The 12,194-nt window shown below is 42.7% G+C and overlaps 1 protein-coding gene across 2 annotated transcripts in view; it reads left to right on the top strand.

Annotated features, from left to right (window-relative positions):
- Positions 1 to 12,194, top strand: part of CEP162 (centrosomal protein 162) — a 2,095,315-nt gene that overhangs the window by 604,884 nt on the left and 1,478,237 nt on the right. The gene's annotated exons all lie outside the window — the stretch shown is intronic.

The following is a 12,194-nucleotide window of genomic DNA, read 5'->3' as shown; positions in this document are numbered from 1 at the left end:
TTCTCCTTCCATTTTAGTTTGTCGCTATTTTGGTACTGCTCTTTTTATCATAGCTGGTATCCATGTGTACTCTTTAGAGTATTTTGTCTACCATTGTTGGTAGTTTTTCCTTTTCTTCCTTTCTCTTCTTTCCTTTCCAAAAAAAACAAATCTGTATTTTTCTTACAGCTTTTGCTAGGGTGATGTTTCTTACATACATACATACATACATATAAATGTTTCAAGCACGGTCATTAAAGCCCTTCTAGCTTGCCAATATGCCAGAACACTTGTTCCCATAATAAATGTCCAGACTGTTTTAAAAATATCTAAACTAGTGCTTGCTTTAATGTAATTTGGTAGTCTGTTCCAAGCATCAGCTACTCTGTTAGAGAACAAATTACTACACTTCTCATTCCTATATTTCTTAGTACTTTTTTCTGTTCAGCTGGTTGTTGTTGGTAGCATTTTTAAGATGATGGACAAACCCTCTGGACTTAAAAAAGTGTGTTTTCTGTGGGCATACAATCCCAAATTCTGATGCCCATAGAGAATGTGTGTATTGTCTGGTCCACCACATCTTGATGTTGTCTGTGCCATTTGCTCCTGATTTAATTCTAGGACCTTGACTGACTGCAAGAGCAAATTATTTCTGTGGGGTCTCTTGGCCTCCATATCTTCCCGTTAAGTGGCTGAGGCTCAAACATCCTCTAAAAAGTCAGAAAAATCAAAAGGTGACACTCTAAGGACAAGGAGTCCCCGAAAAAGTCTCCAAATTGATCCTTGACTTTGGCTGCTTTATTAGAGCCCCCTGCTAACATTCAGAAAAAGTCAGATCCATCAGACACGGATCCAATAATTCACAACTTAAGGTCTCCTGTGATCTGTAACTCACCGCTTCCATCGGATGTGATTTCATTCAGGCTCCCTTCTCAGTTCCTAGAAGAGTTGCCTCAAACTACCTCCTGTCTTTGATTCTCCAGAAGCCTTTCTGAAGGAGACATGTACAGAATGATAAGGAAGTTCCTCAGAACACAGGTACAGATTGGGGTTCTCCTGGCTCCAACCCCCTTCTGGGCCTTGGAACTGACCTCCATCACCTCACCTTTGGTATCTCCTTCTCAGATCCATCCTTTTGTTTTGGACTCTGATCTGAGATCCCTGGGGATGTCTACTTCAGATCCAAAGACTGTGTGCTCTTTGACTCTGATAGTTCCCTTGAACTGACTGTCACTGAGTGTTTGAGCCACTGACTGTCAGTGAGTGTTTGAGCCAAAGCATTGGTGCCAGATCTCCGAGCTTGGAATCCACTCTAAAGCTTTTCTTCCCCTTACGTCTTGGCTCTGGATATCTTAGGTCTGACTCCCTCCTTGGGTGGAGCACTGATGGGGTTGTATGAGCCAAAGATCCAAGAGGTTCCAGCTTTGGAGCCATTGAATCTGTTTCTCCTAGGCATTCTGCTTTCAAGTTGTGTAGAGGGTTTTCTCTGTGACTAGAGAAACAGGCCTTGCCCCCATCAGATCAGACAACCCTGCTTCATACTGTTCTGTGTTCTCAGCCTCAAGCATCTCTTGGCCAGCCAACCCAAGTGAGCATCCAGCTAATCCATCAGGGCATTGTTATCTCTTCTGACATTTCCCCAGAAAATCTTACTAAGGAAGTCCCTTAAAAGAGGGCATGCAGGAGGAGGCACTTAAACTCTGTAAGTAACCTCTCACAGAGAACATTGATTTTGATGAGGGAGCGGGGTCCCACACATCAGCACCTGATGACATCTCCTTTGGAGACAACCTGGAGCTCTTGAAACAAAAAGGTGGTTGGTCTTCTGGTGCCACCTCCAAGGAGGAATCCATGTTCCTGGAGGCTTTTGGGTCTGGCCCATCTACTTCTTGGATGGCCACCCCCCTGGCCAGTGAGCCCATTGACTTAGTCTCTCAGCAAGTGTGGAAGAAGCAAGACACTGTTGAGCCTATACCTAAAAGACAAGATAAAATATTTGCCTCCCTTGGAAGACCATAAACACTATAACAAGGGATTGCCTGTTGATGCCATGGTTGTGGCTGCAGCTACAAGAAAAGAACTAGCAGAACAGAGTTCTTCTGTCCATTCTCCTAACAGAGACTCTGGGGTGTTGAACAGATTTGGGAAGCATGTTTATGCTTCAGTGATTTTTTACCCTTAGGTCAATTAATTACTTGCCACATTTTATCAGACCACAAAGGAATTTGATCAAGGAGCTTGCCAAATCTGTTTCTGGGTCCATGTCTTCCAAGGATGGAAACAGAATCTCTTCACAGCTGGCCATCCTCCAGTCTATCTGAAATGTGCCAGGGTACAGACAATAGGTAAGAGAGGGCTGGAATTTATTGGAGAAAACTGGCAAAAGAATCAAGTTATTGGATTCAAGTAATTAATTAGAGAGGGAAAAGTAACAGAATGGGAAAAGAAGCCAAGAATTTATTTGGACTGCAGGCTAGAGATTACCTTCCCTATCAAGGATTGATATCAGTGTATAGGTAAAGAGAAAGAAATAGGGGGAGCCTAACTGAAAGACCAGCACTGGTAGAGTCTTTAGTAAAATCCAGAACAGAAGCTGCTATTAAGAAGGGAATAATTAGTAGAGCATACAAATATTGCACAGTACCTATAAGAATCAATCAAAGGAGGTTAGAATGAATTGGGAAGAGAGACTGGATAAGCACTTCACAAAAACAATGGGGAGATATATGCATGTATCCTAAATATGCAGCAAAGTCTAAAAGATTTATGATCTTTGTTTCGAAATGTTTACATAGGTAATTTTGTGCAAGTAGACTCCAAAGAACATTTCCTCAGGTGGACAGAAAATGTTGGAGGTGTGATGGGGAAGAAAGAGGTAATTGGGAACATTTTCTGGGATTATAGTGAGTTGGGCAGACTTTAAAGATTCCCTGCAGACTACTCTGTCAGAGATACTGATTGAGCAAATTATTGTAACTAAGGAAATTTTTTTTTGAGCTGTGATACAGAATTGGATTTGTCTAGACATAGTAAGGTTTTGCTGATTTTAATTATGGTGGCTGCCAAGAAAAGCAATTACTTGAAAACGGAAATCAAAGTCTAAACCATGTGTACTAGAAGGAGTGAATATAGTAACAGAGATAAAACAACTGGAACTGGGATCTTAAGAAAAGGGTACAAGCAAATGACGTAGAAAAAAAAAATAGGAATTGTGGAAACAATACATGCAGAGGCAGAACGAGGTTTAAAAGAAGGCAGGATTTAAATGAGGTTTGTAATAGTTGACTAACAATGACTAGATAAATTATAAGTGATGTATAATGTTTGCAACTAAAATTATGTCATTATGGTTTGTTTTCATTTATATAAACGTATGATTGCCCATGTCATACATAATAATTTAATAAAGCTGTTTCTTGTTTTTAAAAAAAAAAAAAAAAAAAAAGATTCAAGACAGGAGACCTGAGACCAATTCTGGATCTCAGCAAGTTGACTCAGTTTGTTCAGTATACAAAGTTTTAGCAAAGCTAGAACTTCCACTGAGTGACGTCCCAAACCTCTTGTTTCAGAGGCACATGGGATATATGCAAATGCTCCTTATGAACATCTGGTGTTTCAGCTAATTGGTGTTTCAGCTAATTGGTGATTCTGAATGCCCATGACTTGTTCCGTCGTTTTAATGGAAAATTTCAGGCCAATAAAGCCAAACCCCACTAGCTGTGGATATGCATATTTTGGCCTTGTTATGACCTCATCAGAACAGCGCAAGCATATATCCCATGTGCCTCTGATACAAGAGGTTTGGGAGGTCACCCAGTGGAAGTTCTAGCTTTGCTAGAATTTTCATTTTGTTTTTACTGATTGGTTTTTCAGTGACCTTCTCACTCATTGTTTTAGTAGACATTTTTGGAGTCGTGGTTCAAACTATTTTGCCTTTGCTGCAAAAGGATGATTGGATGTGCTCAACAGATCTTCAGAATGTGTACTTCACATCAAAATGAACAAGTGCTCCAGGAGATACGTATGCTTCTGGTTGTGAGGCATTAATTACCAGTTCAGAGCACTGCCCCTTGGTCTCGCCTTGCCCCCAGGGTGTTCACCAAATGCATGACAGTTGTAGTAGGTCACTTGAGACTGTTAGGATTCCAGGTGTTTCCATATCTGGATGACTGGCTCCTTATTGTCCCAAGCAGACATCGACTACTACAGACAATGGACTATTTAGTCCAGTTGTGTTCTCATCTGGGAATAACAGTCAGTTATAAGTCTCAGCTCACCCTAGCTCAGAATCTGGAGTTCAAGTTCATAGGTACACATTTGGACACAGTCAGATAGCCTTTCTTACTTCCAATTGAGTAAACACACTGCACTCTTAAGTCAAGGCAAGATCCAGAATTCATCGCTTCTAGCCCGACTGATACTATAGACTTTGAGTTCCATGGCAGCAACCATCACTCTCACTCCATTGGTCAGGTTCCATATGAGAATCCTTCAATGGACTGTCAACTCACTGGTCCATTCTCCAGCATCCATTATCCATGGCAGTCAAGATCACTCAAGAGTGCAAAAGATATCTTCTGTGGTGGATTCATTCAAACCAGCTCTATGAAGGTTATGCCTTTGTTCTTCCTCTTCCCAAAGCTGTGGGAGGCTTGGTTGGGGGTGAGAGGGGCAGTACCTGAGAAGGGCATTCCAAGGTACATGGTCCACCAAAGAGGCAAAGATGCATATCAGTGTCCTGGAGATGAGGGCTATCCTCCTCATGTTATACATCTTTCAAAACACTCTCCCATCCAGGACAATTGCTGTACAGATGAACAATATGTCAGTAGTCTGGTCCATCAACAAACAAGGGGGAGCCAAATTTTGCCTTCTTTTTTGAGAAGTTATGAGAGTATGGCAGTGGGTGATCTCTTCCAGTCGCTTTTTAATAGTAATGTATATTCAGGGGAAATCCACTGTGATTCTAGACAAACTAAGCAGGTCCATCCTGATGCCTCATGAGTTGTTTCTCAATGTCAGTGTGACAGAATTTTCCATCAGTGGGGCCAGTCGTGCTATGATCTTTTTGCCTCTTTCCTCAACTAGTGCTACAGGTTATTCATCCTGATCCACCTGGCGGGGGAGTCATCAAGAGATGCTGTAGTTCACAGTTGGCCCTCCGGACTCCTGTATGCTTTTGTCTTCTGGGCCCTTAACAAAGATCTGGAGCCTTTTTCAGCACCTGTACCAGCAATACTTGAATTTTTAGCTTCAATCCTTAATGGAGCCAGGTTTTTAATTATTAGAATTCAATTGGCTGCCATTTCTAATTTCCACATGGGTGAAAATAACTCTACATTAGCCTCTTCTAAATTGTGCAAGGCCTTTCTCAAGGGAACTTTTTTGCTTACACCTCCATTAAAAGATCCCACTCCCCCCTTTGGATTTAAATATAATGCTTCAGGCTTTTACTCAGTCTCCTTTTGAACCTTCAACCAAAGCTGACCTAAAATGTTTATCTTGGGAAAACCATTTTTAGTGGCTATTACATCAGCTAGAAAAGTATCTGAACTCCAGATTCTCTCTTTAAAGCTTCCTTATCTACTTTTTCACAAAAACATGGTGTCATTAGAACCTAACCCATCCTTCTCACCTAAGGTAGCTTCTGAGTCAGATATTAACCAGGTCATTAATCTCCCAGTTTTTTTTCCCCAGTTTTTTTCAAACAAAGGAGAGTGCATGTTACATCTGTTGGATATGAATAAACAATGTTGTTTTTACCTTCATAGAACTAAAGACTTTAGGAAATCTGTCCAGTTTTTTGTTTCCTTTTTCCCTACCAGATTATGAAATACAGCATCTAAAGTTACATTGTTTAACCTTTGTGTATGATAAATTGGGTTTATCTTTACCAAAACCTCCTAGGGCCTGTTCCACAAGATCTATGGTGGTTACTTCAGCTTCTTGGTCCAGAGCATCTTTAGATGATATTTGTGCAGCTGCAACTTGGTTTAATCCGCACACTTTCATTGCTCATTACAAGATGGATTTGATTTCTAGGAACAGAGTGGCACTTGGCTCAATAGTGCTTCAGAATATCCTTCCATAAGGGACTCTCAAGTGTACAGTACCTATGGACTCTGTCCTATCAGTTCAGGAACAAATGAAAATGACAACATCAGATTAAAAAGTTATGTACTCAACATAGGTTCCATCTGTGTTGTCCGTTTTCTTTCTTCTTCAACTCCCTGCCCACCTGCCTCCTGCTTTTTTTTTTACTTCTAGAGAGATCTAATAGTGTACAAGAACCTCTGCTCCTTGTTTGAGCTCCAGCTGCCCCCTTTTTTATTTTCTTCTGGTATTTTCTGTAATTGATTTCCCTTTTATATCTAGGGGCAGAAAACTTGATCTGAGGTATGTTAGGTTGACGGGGCATTGTGGGTAAAGAGAAGAATGTGAAAGTTCTAGGATCTGGTAGAAATGGCAAAGTCAGATCTAAGTATCTGATCAGAACCCATCATTTGAGGAAGAATGAAATTGGACAACACAGATAGAATTTTATGGTGAGTACATAACTATTTTTATTTCTTGCGTTGCTGCTCTATCTGAACTCATAAAAACAGACCATTTTTCCCTCCTCGATTCCATTAATTTCCAATTCACTCGTGTAACACCAAAGTGGAGAGAGAGCTCTCTCTTACCCCAGTGGAAGGAAGCAAGGTCCCACTGATCTTCTTAACCATCATCTTAGAAGTTGCAGAGGAGTTTTCTTGGTACATTAACTCCCCATTCTTTGGAATTTTCACAGATATGTAGTGCACACAGATGTTAGTGCACATTCCCTCACATGCACTTCACCTACTTACAGTGGAAATCTGCATATCTCATGGGTTTTGGTTTAAGGTCTGCCTGGGGTCTGTTCCTTAGTCTACATCAAGGGATGCTCCTTTAGCAAGAAATCCTCATGCTCTAACCAAGGAATTTGGGGCCTTCTTTTGGAGCCTCCAAGCCTGAACCTAACAATTTATTATTTCTCAGATTGTGATGCTAGCTCCCTTGGAGGTCTAGGGTAGTTATAAGGGTGCTCCAAGTAAGTCCGTAAATGCTGTGAGCATAAAATATTAATTATTCAGTATTGTTTTATGTTTAAAAAGACAATCATTAGTATGGTTTTCTGATTGGCAATCAGCATAAAAGAGAAAGCTAGATCTTGGTTATTAAAGGTATGCGTGTATATGTGTTTGTTTCTGACACTGTATAATGTCAGTCTCCCAATGTACGTTATAGAATACACATTTTGTATGGAGGTGTTCTCACATCTAAGGGATGCTGAAAGATATTTCTTTGGAAGTGGCTCACCAGGAAGGGTCCAAGTTCTTCTATGCTAATCAATCCTCATTCACTGGTGTTGCAGTCTAATGCAGGCAAAATGACTGTCTGGAGTGTTTCGTCTAAAGGAAAGCTACTTCTGGGTTATTCATTGTAGTAATGTATAATATCATGATAACATATTAAATATTCTAGGAACAGATGTTTTTCCTAATTGACAGTGGCAACTTTCCCTTTTAAATTAAAACCTGAAACTCCTTAAGTCTCATTTATTTACAGGTTTATTGGTTCATAGGTGTGTACTAGGCTAATGGCCCTGGAGCCTTTATAAGCCTAGTCCATAGGATTTACCCTGGCATCGTGCCAGGCTTATTCGTGACTTAGCTTTCCACAAGCGTGCAGGTTTTTGTTTTTTCATAACCCTTCAGAAATGTCAACACTGAGTCAGTTGACTTAGGATGATGTCCTTCAAGGATGCATCTGCAGTCTTTACAAATGGGTTGTCCTGTCGTCAGGCAGCCCTTCGGTCGGCCGGATTCCAAAGTCTGGGTCTGGCTTCGGCTGGTGTCGCACTTCACCCGACGTCATTGCGGCAGTTATTCGGGTATAAAGGCATCAGCCGACGCCATTTTCCTCAGTCTTTCTTGCCGTGTGGCGCCCGAAGCAGAAGCTGTTCGCAAGTGCCGGTCGGTCAGATCCAGAAATTACTACTACCGAATACTACTTCGAAGACTTCTATAAAGCTAAGTACCCCGTTGGGGACTCTTTCTTGCCTCAGCCGATGTCAGAGAAAGTTAATAACTGTTTATCTTGTGGGAAACAAATACCTCATAAAGATTTCCACTCCTATTGCATACATTGTTTAGGCCCAGACCACGACGTAGCAGCTTGTCTAGCCTGTGCTTCTTTTAACCGACGGACGCTTAGACGTCGGTCGGACTTTGCTGAGCAGATTTTCGTCTCCGATTTTGCCTACATTATGCCGTCGGATCCTCTGACTACGCAAATAACCAAAAAACGCAAAGAAAAGGACCGACACTCGTGGTCCGTGGTTTCGGCCGAAACCGCGGTTAAGCAAACCACAAGTGTCTCGGTTTCGGCCGAAACCGAGCAAGCAGTTTTTTCTTCAGCCGATAACTTGCCTTCTACCGAGGCCTCTTCTAACCTGGTAGAAACGGCTTCTGAAATCCAACCTTCTGTTGCGGTTTCACAGGATTTATCAGACACCATTCCCCTGGATATTTCCACCCCTGCACGTGGAGCTGCTAGGCCTCCTCCAGCCATGTCTATTAAGGCCTTTGCCAGAGCTAAAGCAGCCAAAGCATCAAAACCTGTGCCTGCCAAGCCCCCATCTCACAGGCCCAGCACCAGTCCCATATGCTTTCTTTGGCTGAGGATCTCATCTCTTTAATTTGTGGAGCCCAGCCTCATCCAGACAGGGCCTCTCTCCCTCCTCCAGAAAAGAGGCCTAGAGCAGGGCCCCCTGAGCCAGTATCCACAGATGATTCCTCTGATGACTCAGAACATACAGACCCTCCTGAGGCTTCTTATTCTCCTTACGAAGACTCTGATGCTGAGGAGTCCATCCCTTCAGCCTCTCCTCCTGAGGAATTTTCCTTTGGGGAAACCTTGCATGCTATGAGGGAACAATTTCAGTGGCAGGGCCAAGATTTCTCAGACTCTAGAAAAAGGCTTAGGACCTTTCTACATTTGCCACAGCATAGGCCTTTAGCTATACCTCCAGTTCTTTCTGTTGTTGATGATGCATTTAATGATGCTTGCACTGCTCCTGATTTTTTACCTCCGGCTCCTGCTAAGCCCGATAGGTACTACAGGGTCCCGGACACTCATCACCACTTATATAAGGCTCCTTTTGCGGATCCAGAGACTATCTCCCAGGGTCCTAAAGCTGTAGCAGCTACTTCTTCTAAAAACCCCCTCCCCTCTGAAAGCGAATCCAGGTCCTTAGAGAGATGGGGTAAAAAAGTTTACACCTCTGCTACTTTGTCAGCTAGAGCTTTGAACTGCCAATTTCATATGCTTCAATATCAAGAGTTTATGCTTGACCAGTTGACTAAAAGCTGTCCTCTGAAGAATCTTTAGATAAAAAGTATGTTCAAGAAATGGTACATAACATACAGCAGGTTAGTAACCATTCTTTAAAATGTGGCTATGATGCACTGGAGGCTTCCTTTAGATCAGCCATGACTGGAACAGTTATCAGGAGGCATGCATGGTTGAAAGAACAGGCATTACCAGAACACGTCAAATCTAAGCTTTTGGATGCACCTATGGACAAGGTCAATTTATTTGGTTCCCCTGCACAGCAGGTACTAAAAAAGATGGAAGAGAAAGCAAAATCTTTGCAAACAGTGAAAGATTTCTTACAAGTTCAACCTCCAAGGTTTAGCAGGAACTGGCCCTCCAAGAATTGGTCCTTTCCGGACTCCTCTAAGGCACAAAGAGGCAGGAATAGGCTCTAGAGGCAGAAACCAATCCAGGGTGCCTACAGGGTCGCCAGTGGCAGGGTAACAACCAACGAGGCACGGATACAGCCACCACCACTACAACAACTCAATCACAGTGACTTGGCGGTGGCACCGCCTACCAGGGAACAACTAGAAGCACCCTTAGGCGGAAAGCTAACCTTATTTTCAAGAAACTGGCACTGCATTACAAGAGAAAAATGGATTTTGCAAACTATAGACCAAGGTTACAGGTTCCATTTCCATACTCTACCAGGAAAGAGAGGAATGCCAAACCTACCACCTACTCAAAGGACAGAAGCTCTAAAACAAATATCTCAATTATTAAGAATGAGAGCTGTGGAAAAGGTACCATCTATGGAGCAAGGGAAGGGATTTTACTCCAGACTCTTCCTGGTACCAAGAAAAGAAAACAAATGGAGGCCTATTCTAGACCTGTCCGCTTTAAACACATTCCTCATTGTTCCAAAATTCAAAATGCTGACCCTACAGCAGCTTCTTCCCATGCTGGGCAAGGAGTCTTGGCTGGTAACTCTAGATCTCAAGGAGGCATACCTGCACGTCCCCATAAGACCAATTTGCAGAAGATACCTCAGATTTCTTGCAGGATCAGAGCATTATCAATTCTCAGCATTGCCCTTTGGCTTATCTACTGCGCCCAGAGTGTTCACGAAATGCCTGGCATCAGTAATCGCTCATTGCAGACTTCAGGGGATTCAAATCTATCCCTACCTGGACGACTGCCTGATACAAGCGGACAACAAAAACAGAAGACTTACAAAGAGTCATCTACCTGCTGCAAGCCCTGGGATATACAGTCAATACAAAAAAGTCAAGGCTGATCCCATCCCAAAGAATAACCTTTCTGGGTGCAGAACTGGACACATCACAACAAATGGCATTTCTAACTGCAGAAAAGAAAGAGCAACTTCCTCTCTACTTCTTGGCTTTAACAAAGCAGAACCATCTAACTGCAAGAAAAGTGCTACAAGCTCTAGGCTTCATGGCATCCTGCATAATACTGGTCCCACATGCCAGGCTGCATATGAGAAAGCTACAGTGGTACCTAAAGAATTTGTGGTCCCAGCACAAGCACAGCCTAGAAACCAAAATTCCAATGATCCCATGCCTGAAGCAAGAGTTCCTATGGTGGGCTCAGGCCTGCCAATCAAACACAGGATTGCCCTTCTGCAAAAGTCAACCAAGACAAACCATCACGACAGATGCCTCAGACCTCGGTTGGGGGGCACACATGATGGACAAGTGCATTCAAGGCCTATGGACTCAAGACCAGCTGCATCTGCACATAAATCTAAAAGAAATGATGGCAGTAAAATTGGCAATCCAGGCATTCAGACCTTTTCTCCAAGAAGGCCAGTTGATGATAAGGACAGACAACACCACAGTTATGTGGTACATCAACAAACAGGGAGGCACACACTCATACCCTCTATGCCGGCTGGCACTGGACCTATGGGATGTGGCTCTGAGCTACAACATTCAGTTGCAGGCAATTTATGTACCAGGGAAGGAGAACATTCTAGCAGACATATTAAGCAGAACTACAACAGATGCCCACGAATGGATGCTGCATCCGGACATCTTCAAAACCATCACAAGAGAATGGGGATTACCACAAATAGACTTGTTTGCATCCCCATTCAATCACCAGTTGAAGAAATTCTGCACAAGGACTTACCACCCACTTGCTTGGAAGGTGGACTCTCTATCTTTCAGTTGGAAAAACCTGACAGCATACGCATTCCCACCACTTCCTTTGATGCACAAGGTGCTTCTGAAGATCAAAGAGGAGCGTCCGAGGATCATTCTGATAGCCCCAGACTGGCCAAGACAACATTGGTATCCACTGCTGAGGAGCATGTCCCAGGAACAAATATGGACACTGCCCCTGATCCCATTACTGCTAACACAGAACAACTACAACATCCTGCATCCAAACCTAAAAACTCTGCAGCTAACTGCCTGGAGCATTATATAACAGCAATTAACCCAAATTTATCCCAAAGGGTTAAAGACATAATTCTGGAGGCTCGTAGACCTTCAACAAGAAAGAATTATGCAGCAAAATGGAAAAGATATATCATCTGGAGTACTGCAAAGGGGCAAGATGTGACACTGGTGAACATAGCCAACATCCTGGAGTACTTGGCGGAGCTCTTCCATACAGGCCTGTCCTATTCTTCCATCAAGATACATGCATCAGCTATTTCAGCAGAATACAGCTTGGATCCTTCTGTCTTCTCGCATCCTCTGCTCAGACAGTTTCTGAGAGGAATTAAAAATGTAAAACCTCCCAGGAAACCTCCATTGCCAGCATGGGACTTGAACTTTGTGCTAGAAAAACTGACTCTTCCTCCTTTCGAACCAGCAGCAACAGCAGAATTACAATACTTATCC

The sequence above is a fragment of the Protopterus annectens genome, chromosome 1.part0 (genome assembly GCF_019279795.1).
Source record: "Protopterus annectens isolate FY-2018-M chromosome 1.part0, PAN1.0, whole genome shotgun sequence".
Lineage (NCBI taxonomy): Eukaryota > Metazoa > Chordata > Ceratodontiformes > Protopteridae > Protopterus > Protopterus annectens.
The sequence above is the reverse complement of the archived record's forward strand: the minus strand, read 5'-3'. Positions and strand labels throughout refer to the sequence as shown.